Genomic DNA, 12,960 nt, shown 5'->3' with positions numbered 1-12,960 from the left:
TACATCTCCCACTAACACTTTTTAGTGATGAGGGAACAGAAGAACCATGCTATTATTGATTGCAAACTCTTTTTCAGCTGTTGATGCAGAGCCACCCAAAAGTCCAATCTGTGACTCTGTAAAGACCCACATCTCCCAAACTATACAGACATTTATGGTTCACAGGTCTTTGCCAATGAGTTTCAGAGGCTGGACACTTAAAGCTGAATGATGCTCGTGCTCTGAGTCATGCTTTGGAGGAAACAAACATTGCCAAAATCCTACTCTGATGATAGTTTAGATGCAATTCTTTTGTGAACACACTTAGCCAGATACCTCAGAAGGATAATTTCTCTGTGCAACAAAAGTAAAAGCACAGAGGAATAACTTTTTTTTTTATTTGGGCTTGGGAGGGTCTGGTCCCAACTGCAGATAAAACATGGGGCCATGGAGCTTGGGTGCTCAGTTCAGTATAGTTCCCAATTTCTACACCCCAATGTAAGAGCTTCCAAATGTCCCATGTGTCACAGGCTTTTATTTACTATATGGTCAAATACTATGTCTGACACAAACCCAAAAACGACATTGGTTTCACCACCTTTTTTGCAGCAAACACTTTCCCAGGTGCCCAGGAGATGGGATCTTGGGAAGAGACTACAGAACATATACAGACTTTCCGAAGAGGTAATGAACTTACCTGCTGAACTTACTATGCACCTAATCAAATCATTCCCAGTTGCACATATGAAGAAGAACTGGTTCATGCCACTGCCCTGCCCACAGCCTCTGGGGTCTTCCTCTGATCCTGCCATACTTGCAGGCCTGGCTGCCTGCCACAGGCATGCAGTCCCTTTGACCCACAGTGCTCAGTCCAGCTTTCTGTTGCTCTGTAGCACAGGTAGAAACTCCTCAAAAGTATTCACTTATGAACATTATAATCTCAGAGGTATCAGCTTGAAAGTCAGCATGTTTTACCTGCTTTAGTGACTTAGGCCAGTGTAGGATAAGGACCAAAATTGTGACATAATACAAAGGACAATTTTAACCAATATAAATTAGTGCACCTCTGAGGAATACTCATTTACTGCTTTGCTTTGACTGTGTTTAGTTTCTTCATTGGGACAAAGACGTTCAACTACTGGGGTAAATTCTGCATTTAGTTATCACAGTGTAAAACCTCATTACTCCTTCAGCAAAAAGCAGTCATTTGAGCCTTACAAGAGCATCACTGAGAAGGGAATTTGACCACAATTTACAGTATTTCTCACAATACCAGCTGTACATTAGCCACAAAATCATCTCAGAGATGCTTGGATTAGTCTCAGTGGTAAATGAAAACAGGTAATCCCTTCTTTAGAGATGATTGTGTGGGACAGTTTATTCCCCTTCCATGAGAAACCTTCCATAGGGCTCTTTAACATCTTCTGACTTGAGACTCTAGTTCTAATCCTTCCTACATGACTTTAGACCACAGTGAGCACAAGCCAAGCCCAAATCTGTATATAGCAAGCCACAAGATTGTACAGCAGAACACCACCAGTTTGCAGGCCAAACACAGAACAAAATGTGGGATGCCCATAGACCACCTGATTGCCTTCTGGAATGCCCAACATAACAGGCAACAGAAGGGGCTGCAGCTCAAGGGAATGTGTCAAGGAAGATACTGAGACTACTTCTGCCTTCTCAGGAGACTATTTACAAGTCCTCCTAAGGAAAAGTGGGCTGAATTTCCAGGGCGATCAGCCTGGAGATGAAAGAGTTCCAAGGAGACCTTATAGTAGCCTGTTTGTTTAGGGGTGTTGGACTAGATGACTTTTAAAAGCGCTTTCAACCCAAACTAATCTGTGATTCTATGATATATCAGCATGAAATGTTAGTCATCATATCAAAAATGTACACAGACCTATTGTTAACTTGTGGTTAAAAATCACACAAATAGGGAAAATCACATCCATTTCAGTTATGATCTTGTTTCTGTACATGCTGCATGGCCCCTTTCCCAAGTACCTTGTTCATAGCAGCTGACTGAATACACATGAAACAGAAGAATTATCACCAAGTTTACAATCATATTTGTCACCCAGATAAATTATCTGGTAGATCTACGTCCGTATTACTGAACTAGAGTACAAAAGACATGTCTCAATGTGTGGAAAAGTGTGCAAACAATGAAACAAACCACTGATACTTTTATTTGAAGAGGCTGAAATGTTATATTTGGGGATGTTATGCAGAAACCAAGTAAATACTTTAAATAAATTCTTATTGACTTCTACATTCTTAAACTGAAGAGTCTGCTTTAATCAAAAAGTATATGTTGTCTCTGGTACACTTTAAAAAGACAAATAATAAAGGCAGGTAATATACATACTTTAATCTTTTCTCTCATAAGTCTGGCTGCTAATGCTCAAGAATGCAAGATAAAATGAATGAAAGCCTACTTTGGGAACCTTAAGCAAATTCCTTGCGCACCACACTGGCATTTTATTGCATAATTAAATTTATTGCAAAGGCACTTTATCTTCATTACACATGACAACTTTACTTTTTCTTCCTTGCAATCTTCTGTTTAAGTCTTTAAATTCAGATATTCTTGCTTCTCCAGACTTACATGCACATGCTGTTTAACAAATGTCAGAAATAATTTATCTGGGAAGAGTCAGAGTATATTTTTTACTTACTCCTCATTCAGAGTTGTCAGATAGGCACAGTTAATGCAAAATGTAGCAGTCTGGCCCACAATTTACCTGTGTAACTGCTAATCTCACTGTGTGCTGTACTGTTTCCCTCTGTGTGGTTTCGTGACACCACTGACTGCAACACCATGAAACAAAACAGAAGCCAGTTGCAATGGACTTGTACCAAAGAGTCTTCACCTATCACATACCAAGAGAGCATTGAATTGGATAGTTGAACAGTGGTTTCTCTTTGAAATCATCAATGTAGTAGTCTAGCACTGTTCAAAGGCACACAAGCTTGTTTTCTGGAGCAGAAGAAGTTGTAGGTCAGCTGCTTTTAGTGAGTGAAGAACTTAAACTAGGGCCAGAGGACTATAGGAAATCGCGGAAGGAAATGGCCCTCTAGAATCCTGTTTGTGTCTTTCATAGGATGGCTGGAGAGGATGAAAGAGAACCAGAAGCCAAAAGAGGAGACTTGTATACCCAGAAGGGCAGGCGGAAGGAAGCTGCAGAGGAGGAGTATCCCAAGGCAGTGGTACATGGAGGATAAAGCACAGGGCCACATCCCACAGAGGAGAGAACACGCCCACTATGGCCATCCTGAGGACAGGAGGGGAAAGGGAGGCAGGTGGGCAGAGAGGGGGATACAGGTATCCAAGAGACATGATCAAGGAAGAGAGCAGCATAAAGCCATACTCATTCTCCAAAATCTTTTTGGAAAGGACCTAGGAATTACAATTATCAGCTGAAGGGAGGAGCTCAAATTCAGAGCAGAGCAGGAGATGCAGAAAAACTGTAGGGTAGGTGTGAGGGGTGGAAAGAAGAGAAGGAAAAGGAACTGGCATCTGTGTTTGGAAGAGATTAAAAAGGAGCCTGTGGAATGAGGTCTGTAGTTGCGCTGGGGAAAGGGAAGGAGGTTTCATGGAGATTTGCCTAATGGCATCATGGTGATGAGCTGTGGGGAATGGTGATGGCAGAAGTGGACAAAACATTAATGAATAGTAAATGGGCAGAGTTTATAGAAAAAGCTGAACCTGGAAACTCAATGAGTTTTTGCAGAAAAACTTCATCACTTTATGTTACCTGTGAAGAAGGCTGTTTATGTCCAACATAGGAAAAATATGAAATAACAGTATCTCTCCTCTTTCTTGTGGCAGCTGTTCCCTGTTAACCCCCCGAAGTTTTCTCATTTCAAACTTTTTCATCATGTAGGATATGTAATATTACACAGTAACCAATTTTTCTCTGACAAAGGTTTCGATTTGAGCTTCAATAAATAGGTATGGCAGAGCTCACAACCAATTATTTTTCAATAAGTTTGCCTGGGGTCTTGTACCCAAATAAAAGACATGTTCCAGGGTCTGGATACCTTATCATCTAGGTGGGATTTGAATGGGAGTTCTGGTTTCAGGACCGTCATTCCTCCAAATCATCACACCACATTTTTCACAGTCCATGATTCTGGACCAGTCTGACTCTTAGTGGTGAGTATATCAGTTTGAACCAGACCTGGGACATTTTTGGATCTGTGTCAGATTGCTTTTTTCCTCTCTTTTGAGTGGAGCAGTAAAGTGGAACACAGGGATCAAGAGTACTTTTTCCACTGAAACACAGCCCTCAGACTGCATAATTCCAACTTGCTGAAATACTAAAGGCAGTTGAAGTGGTATCAAGGAGAAAGGGAGCCCTCAAACACTTGTTCCCCATTTGCAGACCCTGTTGCCAGTGCTTGTGTTCTGGGAGGAGAGATCAGTCATACACTGTGAAAATCTAAGAAAAAATAAAAGAGAGTGATAACTACTTGACTGGATTCTTCTGCCCCATTTAAGTCCCTTTCTGTCATATGACGTTCATGGGGATCATGGGAGCAATGGGAATTGTGGCAGAGAGCCGGATCATTGCATTCCTTCTTCCACCGCCTCTAAAATTTGCTAAAATACATTAAGGATTTATACCATGGTCTCTGTGATAAGATTAAAAATCACTGTGTATTTAGAACTGTTATACCTGAGATGCTAATTGCTTCTATTTCAAAGCACATTAAAACCTACAGCACTGATGTTTGTGGCAGCCTGGACCTCAGTAAGCTCATATTACATTTATAACTACAGCCTTTCTTTTGTTTCCTTTTTTGTATAGCACATGCATGACATTTTATTTTTATGTTACAGTTCAGGAAGTCTTTTAGTGAAGCCTCATGGCTAATTTTGGAGGACTGAAGACATCCAAACATTACGTTACCCAACCACACCAGCCACCTGCTACATCTACATGACAGAAGCAGGGAGGTGGTATCAGCTTGGACTCGATACTTGCCTTTTGTAACAGCCTGTGAGAATCTGAAGGAACACCCACACTGCTCATGAGCACATGACATGTTAGCAGCCTCTTCTGGGCACAAATGTCAGCTCTGTTTACCATTGTAGGTTCAAATGTTGGTTATAATAGCATGGCTGGTATTGCTACCTCAGAGATGAACTCTGACCAAACCTTCCATGGTTTCCAGTTGCAGCTGGTTTGTGTTTCTCTTCTATTTCTCAAAGTCTTGGGAGAGGACAGGTGTGGGATTTTCTACAATACTCACCAGTTAAAATAACGTTTATATGAGAGGGGAGACATTTATTAATGTGCTACCAGTGCAGCAGCATGTATGTAAGCAGAAACCCCAGCATGCCAGGAGCTGCATGAGTAGGTGTCTGACAACAGCGCCTGTCCCCAGGGAGCTCTCAGCCCAGCCATGTAAGAAGAAACTGCAGGAGGGACACAGGAAAAGCCCCTGTTCAGGTCGCTGGGAGAGATTGGATCTGGGAAAGGCAAATCCATTTTCTCAGATCTTGAGTCACAGCACAAATTTACTGTCACTAGCCAAAGCCAAACCAGCCCCTCAATAACAAAAAATTATTCTATGGGAACACGAAAGTTCCTCACTCTGCTTTAAGGCAATAAAACACCTATCTCTTTTAATTAACATGTAGCCCAACTTCAAAATTAAATTGGTATCCTGAAATGGCAAATTAAACTCACTTCTCTTGCAGCTATTGAAAAAAAAAAAAAACATTTAGACTTTAGAAATGCCTACACTTTCTCTTCATAGTTTTGAGTGGAGCAAATATATCAGTTCCTAGTTGCATTACATAGCAGATAAACTTTATATTTGTCAAAAATGCATTCACTCAGGTTTACACATAGCCTTTCAGATTCTGGATTGAAATTAATGAAATGAACCCTTATGTTTAACTTTTTTAAATGTATGGTATAGAATAAGAATCATAAAATGATAAAATGGTTTGAGTTGGAAGGGACCTTAAAGATCCCCTGGTTTCAACACCTCTGCTGTAGGAAAGGACACCTTGCACTAGACCTGGTTTCTCAGACCCCTGTCCAACCTGACCCTGAACAATGCCAAGGGATGAGGCAACCTTCTGTGAGCAGCCAGTTCCTGAGTCTCACCACCCTCATAGGGATGAATTCCTTCCTAATATCCAAAGTAAATTTATCTTCTTTCAGTTTAAAGCCATTCTCCACTGTCCTATCACTACCTGCCCTCCCTCTCCAGCTGTCTTGTACGTCCCTAAAGGTACTGGGAGCCTGCTACAAGGTCTCCCTGGAGCTTTCTCTCCCCTGGCTGAACAACACCAATTCTCTCAGCCTGTGAAGAAGAGAGGTGCTCCAGCCCTCTGATCATCTTCATGGCCTTGCTCTGGATGTGCTCATAAGTCTGCGCCCTTATGTTTGCATCTCTAGAGCTGGATACAGCACTCTGGGTGGAGTCTCACAAGACCACAGTGAGAATAACTTTCCTCAAACAGCTGGTCACAAGTCATTTGATGCAGCCTAGGGTAATAACTTTTCAAATGCTGGTATTTTTCCTAGGGGTGAACTAATCCACTGGAAATCAGCAGCAATAAGGATGTCAAAGCCCAGGAGGACAGGGACAGAGACAAAGCCAGATCAGTCCATTTTGTGAGAATTACCTTTTAGTAATTTAACAATTTTATGTCTTTAGGTAATTTTATTTGTATAAGAGCAGAGCAATGGAATAGGTAACATTTTCCTTGGGGAAGAGACCCATGTGTAATTGCATGGAAATGAGAACCCTGTTTTGGGAAGCTATAGAGAGCCTGATAAACAGCCCCAGACCCTTCCAATTGGATATATAGCATCCTGCTGTGTAAATAGGGGCAAACTTTTTTCAGGGATGAAAGAAATGGAGAAGTATATGAGGAATAGGAGCTGCCAGATTTTCACATAAATCAGGCACTGACTGGGCTGTCAGCACACCTGCACATGGGTAAAGCAGGGTCTGAAGAGACCCAAGGATTTAGTAGAGGAGATGCTAGACTGTGATGTGTGACTGGCTGATGGGCAGTTAGAGGGAAACTCTCAAAGGTCAAATGAGACTTTCATGACTATGTTATCCTGAGTCTGCTGGGATTTATGAATCCTTTAGCAAGGGTGAAAAATTCCTTGTCACAGGGGTTAAAATTAACATCGTTTGGTTTGGGAGCCAGCTCCCCATCTCACCACAGAGCGAAGGAATGTTATCTCTTTCTGTGTTCATAATATCATATGCTATGTCTTGTCTATGTGAACTTCTTCAAGCTTTCTTTTCTTGTGTGTTCAGAAACAGCTGGTAGTACTTATATACCCTAGTTAGATGTAGATTTGTGAATGTAAGTGGCAAGGACCAGTTGTAGACAGTCCCCTTTGAATATGCTCTGCGAGGGCCAACACACACATGCAGTGCTGCAGCTGTCCTGCTCCCATGCAGTGGGGAGAAGTAGGCAATCGCTCCAGAGAAAAGCAGGAATGGGCACTGAGGTGAGACAGTGCTCCCAGTCTGTGTCAGGACTGGACTCCTGTGGGCTATGGTGCACAGGGAAAGCTTCACAGAGCTGTTGTGCAACCTGGCTGTGTATGGCAGTGTGGGTTTTGGTGTGAAGCAGAGCACCAGTTTCAAACCCAAGGCTTCTTATTCACTGAGTATCATCCTTTTTCATACCACACACTCTCAACTGCCAAAAGCAACCCCAAATATCACTGCTCACCCTCTCCCCCTGGATAAAGTTGTTAATCCAGTCAACCTCTTCCAGAAATGAGTGCATCATCAGCCAGATGAAGCTTTCACCCAGGCTGTCTGGCCAAGCAGCAGCCTGCTCTGGGAGCATGTGGCTCCTGCAATGCATGTGCTCAGGGTTTCACTGGGTGAGCTGTTCATCTGGATCCTGTTCATCTTGCCTTCAAATAAGGGAATCTGAGGAGTTTGTCTCCGATTTCTCCAGTGACACCAAGTTATGTAAACACTCTTGCTGCCGTTAACAGCTCGCCATTTTTGCTGTTTGAAACATAATCAGTTTGTATAACAATATGGACTGATTTGGGTATCCAGTCCAACACGTTCTGATTGCCTGCTGTCTAAACATTTTATTGCTGTAAATTTATGGGGACTCTGCTGGCCTTTCCAAAAGACCTCTCAGAATCACAGCACTTTATAATGATACCACAATGCAATTCAGCATTTCCAAGAATTACTTTTGTTTTCTTTAGAACAGAAAGGGTTTTTTTTAAGGGTGGTTTTTTTTCTGTTTCTGACCAAACAGAAATATTTCTAGTTATTGTATTTTAAAATAAGCATTCCCTTTTTTTTTTTCCTTTTTTTTTTTTTTTCCCCTATGTGTTGGCCTGACCCTTTGACTTTAGCAGGAGTCTGGGAAGGGTGTCCTAGTACCTTGTTGAAAAGACTGCAAGCATCCTGCTCAGAGCTATATGAATGTCCAGTCAGGCCCTGCCACTGTGCCTCAGAACCCAGCCTCAGACACTGGGGAATGCATGCCTTGGCAAACCTGAGCACAGAGGAAACTATCAAACATTCAGAGCAATTGTTGACAATTTCCAGTCACCACTAATTGCTTGGGGCTTTCTTGGACCCCTGCCACATCTATACCTTTGTGTCCTTAATCACTATGCACCCTTTGGATATTATGTCACACCTGGGACACAGGATAATTTATCACTTGCAGACGGATTAGCATCACAGTTCGCTTAGATAAATTTTACTTTAGCCTCAGTCCCAGAGGTCCTTCTTTTATAGCACAGTTTTATCCATTAAAATTATGACTTCCAAAATTCTGTTGTATTTTATGGCTTCCATGAGATATTTATGACTGTTACTGTTTAAGTGGACATTTCTAGAGATTTACTGCAGAAATAATTCAGGCAAATAGCTCAGAAGAGGTACTGCCAATAGCTTACAAGTTAAGGTTTGGTGTTGTTTAAAGGCATGCTATTTTCCGTGCGCATGTAAGTATTGAGTCTTAATGCACAATACTGGAACACCACTGAATATGTATTCAGAAATCCCTCTCCATATGGACTACTTCTAGACAAAATCCAAACACTGAGTTTTCATTTTCCAAACTCCCACCTTCCCCAAAACTGTTCGTATTCTTCGCTTTTCTGCAAAGTGTGAGAGATGAAAGCAGAGGCCAATTAAAAAGAACTTGTAGAGTCAGACATTTCCACAGGCTCTGTGAGGGGGGACATATGAAAGGTGTTTCTCTTTTCCTAGTTGCTTAGTTTGGTCCTAATTGGGGCAATGCTATGGGTGGCCAGGGGCTCAAAGGACAGAGCTCAGGTTGCAGTTTGATAGAGCCAGTGAAGGCTTAACTTACTGCACGGGGAAAGTTGATCTCTGCCCCTTTGATCCTTTTAGGACTAGAACTGGTCCTCTGTTTTATGCTGTAGAAAGCCTGAGGATTAGAAAAGTACCCTCCATGGATTACAGCTGGTCTCTGTGAGAAGTGACTGATGCTGTCAGGTGACTCTGCAATACACTTCCTAGACTTTTTCTCCTTGAGGTGAGTGTGAAGGCTTTTACAGCACTGCAGCACAGGAGCAGGAAGCACTCTTGTTATCATGCCAGCTTCCATTCTTCCAGCATGCTCCTATTTTAAAACTTTCAGCATCCTGATGCCTTGGTGAAACTGCTCTGTTGGGCAGCTGAGGGGAACCTCAGGCAAGGTCTTCAAGCTCCTCCCTGTTAATGACTCACCAGGCGACACCAGTGCTGGGCTCAAAGGGGCACAGAGCAGTGGGAGGTTTTTCACAAAGCGCCTTGCTCCCACAGATTTTAGGTAAAAATAACATTTATCTAGCTAGGTTTGAAATGCATACTTTGAATTAGAAATCAGATCACTAAAGACTTCTGAAATTTGACGCAAATTACTCTTCAAAACATGCATCATCAATAATTTTCACTAATTAAGTTAACGCAATTCAATGCAAAGGCCCAAAACCCTCCCTCCAGCATCACAGTATTTCCTCAACGAGTCAACCTGTATGTGTGGAAGGCACAAATATGGCCCTCACAAATGCTTGAAGTAACTGATCTCAAGAGGGTTTATCTGTTTGCAGAAGCAAATTCATAAGAGGTGACAGGAGGAAGACAGTCCAACTTAACTGTCAGTGAAAGGTAACGTCTTCATCTGTCTAGAAGAGAGACAAGTGTAGCTGTGGGAAGATATCCTGGCTGCACATAGCATCAGCTGCAGCTTACTAATGGCTCACTTTGGTCCTAGCCTCCCTGTCTCTGTCAAGGAACTGCAGAGTTGCTGCAGAGAGAGAAGGGGTTTAAATTAAAATAATGTCATTTAAGACTGATACGGGTCTTGGACTGACCTTTACACATGGCAAATTTCATCCTTCAAGTATCTTTCCTCCCCTTTCCTCTCCTCTCTGCCCCCAAATATGCTTTTTTTTCCCCTTCACTGCTCTCCCCTGCTGAACTCACTCTATAGAGTTTTGTAACAGAACTGAAAAAACAAGAAACAGACACACTATTGTATGCTCAAGCTCATGCAGGACTCTAAAACTAATCTTTGTTCTGGCAAATCTCATGCAGCATTGACTGCTTTGCTGGCTACTTCATTCATCATATAGAAAATGCATTTTAGTGACTACCAATTAGAAGAGCCAAACAGTGGCTTTGTCAGTATTACATGGTAACTATTACCTTTGTAATTGCATAGTGACTGATGTTCAGTATGATGTAATGACAGGTTAAATAAATGCATACTAATTTGTCGTGCTAAAAGAAAGGAATGCCAGCACATTAACACAATTGCAAGTTATTTTATATGATTATACATGAAGTAAAGGTACACATTTATCATGAAAGTTGTGTGTAGCTGCTGTGTTTCAACTTCTAAAAATTCTTTTTCACCTTTAGAATGTTTAGAGGTGTATAATCTTTCTGCACCCTTGTTAATAGTGTTTGCAGAAGAAACATTTCAAAATGTGTGAGATATGTTGGTGGTGGAGTTGTTATAAGACCTGAAATGGTTTCTTTCTTTCTCTGGAAAAATTAGAAAAAAATTAGAAATTTTCCTTTATTTATTGAAAAGTCCGTTATTAAATGTAGTTTTATAACTACTTAAAGCAATGCAGGCCTAAATTTTGGATAGTATATGTTGCCATGTGTTAAAGAAAAAATATTAGAAAATTAGTGTGAGGTCAGTTATTTACAAAAATATACCTCATACCTCACATAGTTAAAGATTTTTGACAGACATCTTGCTGTGAAAAATGTCAGTGAAACATAATTGGGAGGCTGGGAATTAATGTAATTGAAGTTTCATGGATAGAGAAATAGAAGTAAAATTAATGGCACAAAACAAAAAGAATAATTACCACAGTTGAGAGTAAAACTTGGAGGTTTTTGGTTCTGTTTAGAGAGCAGTAATTCAGGAACCCAAATGAAGAACACAGGAGTTACCCTAAGCCAGAAAAACCAAGCAGTTACAAAACAGATTCCCTCTTGATGACTTGGGAAGGTTGACCTGAAACTGGAGAATAAAGTAGATATTTATTAAAAGACCTTTAGGATACACCTTGGGCAGGACAAGAGCCTGACCAGGGTTACACCCAAGGTGGACTTAGAATGGTCACAAAAATGGATGACAGGTCATGAGGTCATGCACTTTTATAAGTTTTGGTCCATTTGCATATTGAGATTTAATTGTCCAGTTAAAGCTTCAGGTTGTGAGGTTTCATCCATCCTTCTTGTTTCTCCCTTCAGTCCATCGTTGTTTAGGCTTTGAGGCCTGTAAACTATCCTTGGTCTTCAGCAGGAGAAGGATTTGTTTTGGTTACTCACCCTGTGAAGAGAGCCTACTAGCACTTAATATGAGGCTCAGACCTACCCCCTACACCCCTAGGCAACGTAGAATCAGAAAACCATGAAAGCTAAAACTTAAGGCATCGTCTGTATCCACATTTCAGTTTGGATATTGAGTTTAGTTTTCCTCTTAGGTCATCAAAAACCCAGATTTCCCAGCTCACAACCTGTAGATCGGACTGCCTCTACCACAGCATCAAAATGAGAGGGAAGGTCAGGGTTACTTTGGATTTGGCAGGTCCAGAGGAAAAGGAAATTGGACAATTTGAAAACTTTCATTCCAGGAAAATCCATGCCTGAAATCTTTTAGATCCTTTTGCCCACACAATTCTTTACCTTTCCCCCACATTTTAAATTCACCTTCCAAATCTTCCTCTTCTCTCTAAAATTGATGTGTCTTTCCTCCTGGTCTCCAGATAACAGCTCTCCTAAGTGTTTTAATGTGTCATGCTCCTACTATAGGATGTCTTCTCTATCCTCGCTTTATCTTGCTTGGCAATTCACAGACCTTTCATGCTACCAAGTTCTGAGGCAAGTTATAGAGGAAAAGATTATTTTTCACTATGTGAAGAAATTCACAATTATCTAGAACTGTAATTTACCTTTTAAGTGTTCAGTCTGTAAATATTCTGTGGAAATGCAAATGCAGTGATTTCTGGGGCTGTTTCCAATGTTTGTGGTAATCATATTAATAGCAATTTTCTAATACAGGTGAGGTTTCGACTAGATACAATTCCTACACACAGAGACAAAGACTGGTTCTGGCCTTGACAATGGTTGGAAGTCTTTCTTCTCTGGTTGGAAGTCAACAGTATCCCCATTTTGGCAGAAGGAGTGCCAAACTGAGAAGTTATATTCCTGTTGTAGCCTTATCTTCTTATATCTCACAGAGGTAAGGTTTATAATTTCAGCTGGATATGTAGAAGTGAGGAGACTAAATGTGGTCTTAATATGCCAAATTAAGGAAAAGAAGACACAGAAAAAAATGCAAAAGCATTCTGGCTGTGTCTCTTGTCTCATGGCAAGAGGCCAAACACAATGCAGGTAAATTCTTTGGAAAGTGCCAAAATGCTCCCGGTTGTACAGAAGGGCTTGTGGTGTGGGACATCCAAGTACCTCTGCAGGACA

This window comes from Sylvia atricapilla, chromosome 3, assembly GCF_009819655.1.
Source record: "Sylvia atricapilla isolate bSylAtr1 chromosome 3, bSylAtr1.pri, whole genome shotgun sequence".
In the NCBI taxonomy this organism is placed as follows: domain Eukaryota; kingdom Metazoa; phylum Chordata; class Aves; order Passeriformes; family Sylviidae; genus Sylvia; species Sylvia atricapilla.
The sequence above is the reverse complement of the archived record's forward strand: the minus strand, read 5'-3'. Positions refer to the sequence as shown.